At 38.2% G+C, this 12,691-nt stretch overlaps 1 protein-coding gene across 1 annotated transcript in view; it reads right to left on the reverse strand.

Moving 5' to 3' along the window:
* The window catches only part of LOC139699867 (prickle planar cell polarity protein 3-like), a gene marked incomplete at its 5' end in the record, with an annotated part of 55,095 nt that overhangs the window by 13,474 nt on the left and 28,930 nt on the right, over positions 1-12,691 (reverse strand). The window lies entirely within an intron of this gene.

Raw genomic sequence — 12,691 nt, forward strand, 5'->3', positions numbered from 1 at the left:
CTGACCCTTGTTTTGAATTGGGTCTTCCTCCAGCATGTGTGGCAGGGGGTGAATACACGCCAGAATATAGTAATTTTACCCGAATATGACCCTACCGCGGTCAGACAATGATATTCTGATCCATTATCGTTCGTGGAAAAAATGACATCTTAATTCTATCTGTTCCACAATAAACTCTAATTTTACTAGCATGATCTCTTCTACCCTAGTACGATGGGGGTAACAGCACATTTTCAACATCACTGCTGAAGAGACATCCTTCCAATTTATGCAAGAGTTCCAATCTGCAATTTTACCTTTGCTCCGTGACTGATTCACAGCCTGGCTGATCTCATATTTTGGATACACTATTTAGTTTATCATAACAACGTTTTACAAATCTAGCTCCTCTACGATGCACGCGATCAAGTAAATTTGTTATGTAATGTAAAAAACACTTTTTAGGTAATTCTGTAATGGTTTTTATAGTTAACTACTGTATCTTGTCGCTAAAATAGCTAGAGTTACCATTTAGACCTCAAGTTGCATGGCCGCAGCTTAATTCACTTTTTCCCTCTCATGCTTTCCAGTTCTGCATGGTCAGCCTTAATATGGTTGCGATCCTCGTAAAAGTGGTTGTGGCTCATTTTCATCCATCCTATTTCATACACCAAAAATATTCTGTACTAGTTAAAATTAACAATTTTTTATAACTAATTTTCCCCCTAACATGCACAGGTGTCCGCCACTAGACAGGTCCTATTTAGGGATTTTAAGTCCCTATGTGAAAGAATATTTTTATCTGGATTTCTAATATTGATCGGTAAAACTTCTAAATATCACTGCGATAAACAAGCATGTTTTGAGAATTACTTTAACAATAACGCCATGGGACTATAACTAACGCATAAATATATATATATATATATATATATATATATATATATATACAGAAACAGATATTATATATATATATATATATATATATATATATATATATATATATATATATATATATATAACACTTTTTCCAGATTTGGCTTTGCCCTAAAAATCAATTTATAATATTCCATAATTAGAATGTCCAGAAATACCGCAAAAACTAAAATCTATTACTTATAATCTTGTCTGAGGTCCCTATCAATCACCATCTTGTTTCACAGGATGCATCACCAAGTTTACAACTGCCCAGCGTCCTGGGAACGGTTCCAATGTGCTCTTTCGACATTTCACTGTTTTACGACTACCAATGGATACACGTGCCTAGGTAAGTCACTAAGCAACGCGTTAAATGAAATATGGAGACTTGTCGTCCAGCTCCCAGTGACGCGCCAAGTACAAAGTGATTCACAGCCGGTAGGCACACCCGTTAACTCCCACCTACTTACTCGTTATTTACATCAGTTTGTACTCTTGTATTCGTAATGGAGCGACGCCTATTTATTCTCTCGCTGTCTCCGGTGCTCAAACATTCGATCGTTAACGGACGAGGCAATCGGTCGTTAACAACCCAATCCTGCGATTCCATTAATCTCCTTCCGATGATATTAAAATAAAAATAATTTACATTTGGCATTACGCAGTCATAGAGTTCCTCAAGAACGTCTCAAGGGTGACTGGGACCGCATAAGCACTAACTTTTGTCGTTGAAAGCTAAGTACCAGCATACATTTATTCAATTGACAGTAGGAAAGTTGAAAAAAATAATAAACAAATGCGATGAGATGCAAAATCACCAAACGTATTTGAAGAACAAAGTATCGTGAAGGGGGAACCAGAAATAAATACCGCAGTACGTGCTCGTACAAATTATGAATTCCATATTCCGCATAAATAGTACCACCATTTTTATTCTAATATCTCGACAGCACGACGATCAAGCGACGTCCAAAACATAAAATACTAAAAATGTAAAAAACAGATGAAATACGAATTGGACTAATATTAAATATATCCTGTCTAAAAGGCATGAAAGAAAGTTTCAAACGGGTGAAATCTTGTCGAGCGATCGAGAAAGGCGCTCCCAACAATATCAATAAGAGCTCATTGTCGACGTCACGCTCCAGCACCCCGCACTTGGACGGCGGCGACCGATCTGCTGTCAAAACACGTGTCGGCGGCATCCGCCAAGCAAACCTCTCTGTGTGAAATCGTGCCGCTCCTACTTCTTTTTTTTGCGTGTGCGCAGAGACGCGCGTCATTTGAAATGAAAATGAATGCAGCCGAGGAGCATCCCTTCAAGCGCGACCCAATGCATTCGCGACTCGACATGAATTACAAGCGATTTCATTCGTAGATGATCCGAAAACGTTTCCTTTTGTTTTTTTTCTACTGTTTAACTCTGCTGCCTTTGATGACTCGTGCGTCAAACTGGAGCGAGACAAGCAAAATTTGATTTCTCAACGGACTCTCCAAGAGGAGCTGAGACAACCCACGTCATAAAACGCCCGTAAAGGAAACGTGAATCGAACTCGCGATCTTCGGTAGAGATGGCGAGGGATTTATTCACCAATCAATGTCACCATTGAAAATTAGACAATTGGTTACTTATTTCACAATATTACGGAAATAAACGATAAAAAAACACGTACTCAATCTAAAAGCGATTGTCAAAATACATGACCACGGCATAGTGACTGAATCTCATTCGCAAAAAGTAAAATATGACAATTATATATATTCCCAGAGTTGTACCACATATCCTTTTCCCTATGCAGACCACAAATGAAAAATTTCAAGGAATGTCGGGGAAAGAGAGAAAGTTTCTGGGAGAAATTCGAAGAATGCAGGAAAATTACATTGAATGGATATTGGGAAGCGAAAGAATGTTGAGGATTGTGATTTAGAGGTTAGAATGTTGGGAAAGCGATGGAGGGAGGATGAGGGAAGTAATAAGCATTTCGGATGGAATAAAGGAAAGCAGAAATCGCGCTCAAAAATGGTTTCTTCCCAATAGGAGCGGGAGTGTTATCAAAGTTGTGACAGAAGGGGGGAAACTTAAAGAAATACAGCAGTGATAACAGTCTAGCAGGCATTATTCTCCAACTGAAAATACACTCAGCGGAATAAGATTTAGGTCTTTCGGTTTTTATACCAACGTAATATCTTGCAAATGTTGGTAACTCTGAAAAACATATCATTAGTGCCAATACTATTCCGGAAGTTTTTGTTTTGCCCATAACAACAAACTCTACCCAATGTTGGCGGTCCTTAGTGTGGCATATCCTGACTGTAATACGTAACCAACACGCTCATATGGCTCATACACGCGTTTCAAGAATGTACATATCAAATGAATTTTCCATTCTTATTAGAAAATATTCGAAAAACAGAAGAATAATTTAATCAGAGGCAAATCCAAATCTTTATTTACACACATCACCTCCTTACACTACCCATAAACGCAGCAATCTACCGGAAGTTTGGTTTGGTAGATGAGGCTGGAGCTCATGTAGTGTGACAAGCCCTACACAGCGTGTGATATTTGCACGTCCATAACGACTGGTTGGCCAAGTTACTCATTCCATTTGCCGCCCCTGATTTCCCTGGAAGATGAGGTACTCGACAAATCGAACCAATCGTGGGTGAGACCGAGAGAGTGGCCATAGGCGTCAATCAAAAACGAACGAGAGCCATCTGGTCAGTTGACCAGCGCTCTACCCAAATGGAAAACCACGCCCCCCTCTATTAATTAATAATAGTAAAAATGAAGTTCACCAATCTTTTACATGCACATCTCTGTTAAAAAATTAATGTTCTCCTCAGAAAGAACGGCTAACTTTCTTTATGCTATAATGCATTATGTATATCCATCTCCAGTGTCACGCTTAGACATCACTCCAAAAGGCATCCTGAGAGGTGCAGCATATATATATATATATATATATATATATATATATATATATATATATATATATATATATATAAATGTATATATACACATATACATATATACATACATTTATATACATACATACATATATATGTGTATATATATATATACATACATATATATTTTTTCAACACATTAAGAGGACAAATGCACAAATTTTCTGTGGTAATACCGCCTTCCTCTGCGGAAAGAAGGAATTGGTCCTTTCCCCAGAGGAAGGTGGTCTTGCCGCCTAAAATTTGTAACGTTTGAGTGTCCTTTTTATGTTTTTCTCTATTTTTGTTGGGTAACGCCATCTCGCTCCTTATAGTGAGTGTGTGTGTATATATATATACATATATATATACACACTATATATATATATATTTATTTATTTATATACACACACAAATACACATACACACACACACACGAAAACCCGCCTAACTGTGCATGACAAAATATAGCGAACAAATATTCATTCACATGGAACATATATTCCAAACGGAACGCTCTTCGGTGACGACTCAAATATATAAAAACTTTGATTAAAACATTTAAACACAGAAACACAAATAAAGGACAATCATACATGTAGTTTTGACTGCCTCGGTCTTCATTACCATAAATTCTGATGATGACCGTGCCGTCGAAGCGTCAAAACTACATATGTGGGTGTCCTTTATTTGTGTTTCTGTTTAAATGTTTTATCAAAGTTTAAATATGCATAAATATATATATATAAATATATTATATATGTGTGTGTCTATATATATATATATATATATATATATTATATGTGTGTGTCTATATATATATATATATATATATATATATATATATATATATATATATATATATATATATATATATGCGATTAGCTCAGAGAGCAAGCGTAGCCAACGCTCAAAGAGGCCAGGAGGAGCAAAAACGAATGGGAGTGTATAAACGGGTCAGCGGAGCCTTCGTAAGTTTTCTTTAACTTATTTTTATAACAACCACGCTGTTTCGCTTCATCTCTCTGCGGCCACGCAGACACCATCCTCTAATGGGTATTCATGAATTATTCACCCCCCACCCTCTTATTCTACCCTTCACTCCCCCACTCAACCCCCGCAAGCCTTTGCCGCCCCTTGCAGTCCGCAATGGGATGGGGAATTCCGAGGAGATCGAATCCTGTTTGCATAATTTAATGCATTAAAAACAAAGACGGCAGCGTTCGCAGCGCTACCTACTTGCGCCTACGTGCAAGCGGAAAATTTGAAGGGGAGGAGGTCGTAGGGAAGGGGGAGAGGGAGGGTTGAAAACACGGTGGGGATAATCATTGTCGCTATTATGTTTATCGAGGGGTGGGATCGACAAGGGCGCAAGTGAACGTGGACGGAACGGAGTACAACCGATATTTCACCCCAGAATGGAGATTCATTCCTTGCAGAATGCAAAACATGAGATACATAGACACTGTGCCTGGGACTGATTCGGAGTAACGTCTACATCTTCGTTACCGCTTGGCCTGCGAGGCGCCACGTGGGCGTATGTGGCTGGGGGTGTTTGGGACAGCACGCTCACCACTTGTACCATGCATATGCCGGCGAACGCGACATTTTATGGCTCGCCTAGATTATTAGATGAAATATGTTGGTTTGATCACTCAAGGGCTAATAACTAAATGATTTAATGACTTAAATCACTGATTAAATCACTTGGATGGAGTGGAAACAGGTCTCCTTGAGATGCTGTAAACAATTTTCATAACTGGCGCCGCTGTGCTGTTGAAGGAGAGATGGCGAAACAAAGATTAGAGAGACAAATGGCTGAATCGAGAGATTTTAAACTTCATTTTTCTCTCAAACGATAAGGTATCATAACAAACGCCAACGAGTGCACTCATGGAATAATTCTTATGACAAGTAGCCTAAGAAGTGTAGTCATTATATTGCACGTATCTAACTATTATTTTATTGTGACCCTACCACAGAGCTCCTCTTTCATGTGTAGAGAAGTATTTTAAACTTAGTACTGTAGTGCAAGTAAAGCCATTCGCACAAATCTCAGTCCATCATTCATCATCATGAGTATTTCAATCCTAAGATCAGTTTACTGCAGCCCTCCATTATTCTCTATTCAGTGCTGTAACTCCCCCTCTCAATCCCTGCCTGATAGCACCTCTGTTCTCAAGTCCATAATTTGTTCCCTGTGTACTTGTCTCTTGTTCTTCCTTTACTGGAATAGGCCTTCAATTTTCTTCCATTCCATTATGCTCTTTCTAATCAATCCATTCATGCCTAAAGGTGTGTATTCTATCTCCATCTAGTTCTTCTTCTTAGCCGTAGAGTAGTGCTCTCCATATGTCTTTTGCTTTTATCCGTAAGCGACCAGAAACCATGACCGCTGTGATGGAATATGACAACTTTTGAATTAAATAGGACAGATGGAGCCGTTTACGGACATTTTTGAACGACGGCTTAAACGTACGTTAAACAATGCTCCCTCCCCATTCGGAGACAAAGCTGTATTCGTATCACATGAATGTAATTGTTTAATTTAAAATACGTATTGTTAACAGTTTTGGGCTACAAATGCTTTCCTACAGATGTCACTCCTATTAGCGTTCATCACATATCATGTCCAATATTTATTAAGGCGAAACCTTCATTATAAATACCCGATTGTCCACCATAAATGTTTACATTTATTGTTGAACATGCTTTCAGCGATCTAGTGTTTTTTAAATACTGTCGGGTCACCGATCTTTGAACGGAGGTATTTAAGTTTGAAGAAGACCGAGTTTCACTTCGATTTACAATACTGTAATGGAAGACAATTTTCAAGTTCGGTCCGCTATACTATACGGTTCACAAACTAAAATTAATGGCATTGGACAACACTTAAGCGTATCATAACTTTTTCGCCGTCATGCATTCAACATTATTACTCTTATAATTGAGTTTAAAAAACAAACCTCGCACCTTCATCAAATCACTGCGCAGCCATTATGCAATATATATGGCAGCGATACCAAAAGATAACTTCTTGGAAGGAAAACATTAAGTAATTCGTTTAACATTCGGATAGGATGCGTTTATTTTACTTCTTGTGTTGTTTTTGGAAATAAATATCCGAGTTTTCTATACGCATTACTTAGTAATATTGAATAAAAATTATCCCTTTTACAATGCAGCCGCAGTTTACGGCGATTAAGAAGTGATTTTTGGTCAATTTTTTCCGATTGCTATTCTCAATGTTACAAATCGTTGGACATATTTATTTGGTATTCTGTTTATCACGAAATATCTAAGAATAAAGTTTTTCCTGAAACAACTAAGCACCATCTCGCGATGGCTTGTACCGGCACCTGTTGCTAGGTACTATTGCGTTATTTATCAAATTTCGGTACCTAACATAGCGGAGGAATTTACTCGAATTGTAGCGAATGGAAGGAATGAAAGATGGCGAAAGCAATTGTATGGCGATTTTTTAAATATATTTTTTTAAAAATAAGTCAAGGCTGATTACTACAAAAACGTGGTAATAAGTTGCAGGGCACCGTACGAACTTTCGTTGGATTATTTTCTTTGTTTAGGCCATGGTGTTATCACTTCACAGTATAGTTAAAATGTAGACCTTGCCTGTTTCTATATAAATGAGTATTTGTTCGCCGTTTGGCGGGATTTCGCGTTTGAATGTGCAATAGGCCAATGTGGCTCGTCTCCTTCCTCTGGCTGTGTGTGCCACGAAACGCACTGTTCTTATTCTTTATGATGTTGTATGATTTCTATACTACTATCCTTTCTTCTTGTGTGTGTTGTCTATTTCTCCTTTGGTGGGTGAAACAGCTCCCTAACGCCATCTCTTGGTCAAAGAATCGGGGCACTTGGTTGCATAAAGTATCGCAGATCTCAGTGTAAATTACGTGTCCTGGATAGCTCAAGTGGTTAAGAGCCTCCGCCCGGCAAGTGGAAAGATCCGGCGTTCAAATCCCAGTCTAGGAAATATTTTTGCATTCGTGATCTGCTGGATTCCGCCTTCCCCACCTCTCCTGTGTTCGTCCTTTATGTGTGTTCCTATCCCTTTTCCTTATATCTGTTTATATATAAATGAGTATTTGTTCGCCGTTTGGCGGGATTTCGTGTGTGTGTGTACATATATGTGTAATATATACACACACACATATTTTTTTATATAAATATATAAAATAATCTGTGTGAAATTAAAAATACTCAAGTCATATTTGAATCTGAGATTTTATATCTTCCCATATTCAAGATTTGTCTCCATCTGCATCATACATGTACACGCATGTTCTATTATCTATCAGAAAACACATCCTCTTAAAAGTAAAAATATCTTTCCTTACTCTGGGCTACTTTAATATAACTAGGTGGTCTGACAAATAACCCCGACTCTTTTATTAACTTTAAGACAAGACTCTTGGATAAACATAACTCAAATAAAACTCCTTCAAAGAAAAAAATAATATCTCACCATAACGTAAGCTTTTAAAGTCAGGGTTATCTGCGACATTGGATTCCGCGCAAGCCAGATCTCGTTCACCAGGTCAATTCCCAGCCACGCACTTTGCCATTCCGTACTTGTGGGCGTTGAATACGCACGAGCAATTTATTATGAAAAGTTCAATTAAAATTGTGCCAATGGGGACGTCGATTTTTGTCCCACTCAATTTTGCAAACGGAGAGGCATATGCAAGCTTTCCAGTTGTCGTAATTCAGCAGAAAATCACTTTCAAAAAGTCGTCACAGATAAAGACACATTTTCAAATGTCTTCATCGAAGCAAAAAAGAACTGAAGTCAGAGCAAAGAAGAACTGAACTGAGGGAACGGAAGTGTTTCAAGTGTAAAAATATAGATATGAAAACTTCTTGAAAGCTGAGTAGCTTCAGGCGTGATGTGGTGGAAGTCGAACATAATGAATGACTGATCTGAGCACTTTTCCACTTGATATATCAAGTTTAAAAATGCTTCGATCAGTTATTCATAAAAGGGATATGATGGAAAATTTTATAATCTACATCTAAATAATACCCCGCAAAACAAGCCGCCGCAAGGGCGTGTAGCGGGGGGTGTTAGGTCACCAACCGTAAAAAGGAACAGATAATTTGCAGAAAATTCAAACAGAAATATTCACCAATGATATACTATTGCAGAAAAAAAACTAAATCTCTAGCTATAAATATTAAAAAAAGGGTTTATGGCATTAAAAAATAAGATGTCTAAGTGAGAAGAGTAATAACTCAAGGTTCCAACCACCATGCCCAAAAAAGTGCAAAATATCTTCCGGTCGTTCAGATCAAGTTCAGGGGTGGTCTTGGAGAATTTTTACTAAGCCTCATATATTGTTGTCAGCTCACCAAAAGGCTATAATTTACTTTAACTTAGAGAGCGAAATATACCGAAGCCAGGAAATCTACTAAAGTCAATTGAACGACTTTGTATTCCAGCATTTTATTTGATGTGCTCGACCCATGTCCCATGCAGATTTCGTCCCATTGTGGCATCTTCAGGTACACAGTGTTATATGCAAGTTTATATCCCGTCAAACATATATATTGTAATTCCCATTCCCAATTTTAATTTCCATTCTCAGTAAATTTATGAAAGATAACACGGAATCTAGATGATACAACGCAGATGTTAGAAAATCTTTGCGACATCAAGGGCTGTGTCACTCCAAGATGAAAAATATAAGGGATGATACCTCTTGCGACCAACGGAATGAGATCAATTATAATTGCAAGATATCCAGGGCAAATGCCAAGGAGGACTTTCGGAAAGCGTTAAGCGAGTTCAAAAGGAAAAGATAGAAAATTTGAAAGAGAATCCGAAAGCATTTTGGTCGTTCGTCAGAGAGGTTCAGGGAAATAAGTCAACAGTTAAATCACAATTTTTTTACCTGACCTGATGATGATGTAATACATCGAAACCCGGTCGTAAAATAAAAATCAAATTATCACGTGGAAAAGTGCTACGATCAGTTATTCATTCTTGAAATTTGCCCGTTTTTACATACTGTACATACCTATAGACTGCCCGCAGTCTTTCAAAAATATTTCATAATATTGTTGTCAATGTCTTTCTACGTAAAATATCATTTTTTTAACGTTTGTTTACGATATACTTGGTTTTCATAAAATTTTTGGGAAAGGTTTCGGAAAAATGGATTTATTTCAGAGTTTGCTACAATGCTTCAAAATTCTTCCAAGTACATCCCTTGAGTGCCAACACACTTTTGCTAGAGGCTTTTCCTCGACTCGAAGGCTCCCTGGTAGGCGGATGGTCCTTAAGGGTACGTATGCAAGCTCATTCGACGACACTTTGGGTACCATGGCGGTGCCCTTTGAGGGAGGATTTCACTTTTGGGAAAAGGAAATAGTTTGCTGGCACCAAGCCGGGACTGTAAGGGGGTTGGGGAATCGTCGCGATGTCGTTGCAGATGGCCTTTGCAAGCAGACACTGGACTCTGCTCTTGGTCATCCGTCAAGACCTTCGGAATGAGTTTCAGCGCAAATCTTTCGCATTGCCAAATTTTTAAAGTGATGATGGTGTGCACTGTGATCTTATCAACGCCGATGCGATCTGCAGTCATGCGCACACTTAACAAACGGTCTGAATTCAGCACTTCACGCACACGTGAGGAAAAAATTGTCACCGATACTTTTTAAACAAACCTAATATAACTTGTGTTAGCATATGGGTCCAAGATTTTCGATGTACTATAGCGTTGACCCAATTCCCTGGGCGACAGATTCGCCGGCAATACCAAGGTCAGCCTTACTGGTAAACGGGGCCTTCTGCAGCCACCACTGCGCGGGGCCTGACGTAATGGTTATAATGTAGCGGGAGCGGTAACGACGTGATCAGGAGGGAACATTATGACTCCTACAAGACAGAAAATAATAACCGCGCAACGACGAAGGGTACTGCCAGCTTTCTATCGCTTATAAGTTATTCTTCGCACTGACACTAGAGTGTGCCGCAGTATTTTGTGTCATGAAAACTGAATATGTAGTACACGCGTAAAAACGCTTCCACGCTGCAGTTTTAAATCAATTTAACGGTAAAATTAGGTTTTACATGTACCTTTTAAATTTGTAAGCTTAATTTAAATGGTAAAAGAATGTTTCTGCGGTTGGCCTCATGATGATGAATTAAGTTGAGTTATTAAAAAAAATATTTTAAAGCAATTTCATGTTTTATTTTAGTTTTCCATTTTTTCAGCTTTTGCGATTTAAACAAAAGAAAAACATCATAAAACGCTTGGGAAATAAGAATAATGTTAGAAATTTAAAAAAATACGGGGGCTCGGCGGGGTCCTGTTAGCGCGGGGCCTGGTGCCGTCGCACCACTTGCTACCCCCAAAGACTGGCAGTGGGCAATTCTAACCGCATCTTAGGATTCATATTCCGATCAAGTACCACCTTGAACTTACTACATTCTTCTATCAACGCAAAGTTTGCCTGACCGGTAACAAAGTAGAAGTGAATTTAGTTTACCCTGAAAGAAACTGATCCATTAAACGTGTGTGTAGGCAAACACAGCTAATAGGATAATAAAACAAGAATGACTTAGAATATGTTTCGAGTATCCAAGCATTAATTACAGGTTACATGTATAAACAAGTATATGTCGATCCCCTGCATAAGTTAACCCCCGAATGTTTACTTAAAATTTCTGTTTTTTTTAAACATCTCTTCTTACACATTCGGCACAAGTTTTTATCATGTTAATTTAATAAGTTATTTCCTGTGAATTAATTTCAATTATAACTTCTGAACTTTTTATTAAATCCATTTTCTCAAGTGCGAAGGGCCAAAAAATAAATATAATAATAAAATGACGATATTAAAATGAAGGTAGTTACATGCATACATTTTAAATGATCCATATTTTTATCGAATATTTCTATGCATAGACAGTATCCAGCATTTTCATCGATGACGAGATTTCGAGTGCGTTCCGAAATTAACCGACAGTGCCGCGGGTACTGCTGCCCAAATGACAATGCCACGATTGTTTCCTTTTACCGCCATATCCCAAAAATTAGACAATAGCAGCAGCAGTAGATATTGCCATAAGAAAATTCGCCATTATTACATGGTGGTTTTGCACAGAATTACGGAATGTGGGCATGGAGAAGTTTAACTCAAATCTCTAACAACATCTTTTTTTAACTACCAATGAACACCTCTCTTGTGCACAGGTCTGCCTTTGATATTTTCATTTTGTTAATGTCAACCTATATATAACCTTATATTAATATATATATATATATGTGGGTCGCGGTAGTCCAGTGGGTAGAGTGTTGGACTGCTGACCGGAGGGTCCCGGGTTCGATTCCCGGGCAAGGCACTTTGGGCACCTGCAGCTCCACCCAAGCTTAAGGGATTTTTCGGGTACCAGGTTTTCCTGGGAAACCATAACCGGCACAGGGAAAGGAACTGGCCCCCCTACCCTGATGTGTGAATTTTCACACGCCGTAAAGGGCTTAGTACTGGGTGATCTCTACTAAACCGACCTTCGGGTTGATTACTATGTGTTTAATGTCAACCTATACACGAGTCAATAATTAGAATATCAATTTATATTACTCTACATTTGTTTTAATTTGGAATCATATACGCTTTTTCGGTTGCAAAAAATGTCACAATGCTAAAATAGAAATTCTGTATTCCCTACCGCGAATCGAAAAAAAAGGCCTGAAAAATTAAAAAAAAAAGAATACTGGCGGTAATGCTGTTACAGTCAATGTATCCGAGTCACGCATACTATATTGTGCATCTAAATGCGAGAATTTCACCGCATAAAAAAATCATTCGGGTTTCA

Source organism: Hetaerina americana, unplaced genomic scaffold (genome assembly GCF_022747635.1).
Source record: "Hetaerina americana unplaced genomic scaffold, ioHetAmer1.1.p SCAF_95, whole genome shotgun sequence".
NCBI lineage: Eukaryota > Metazoa > Arthropoda > Insecta > Odonata > Calopterygidae > Hetaerina > Hetaerina americana.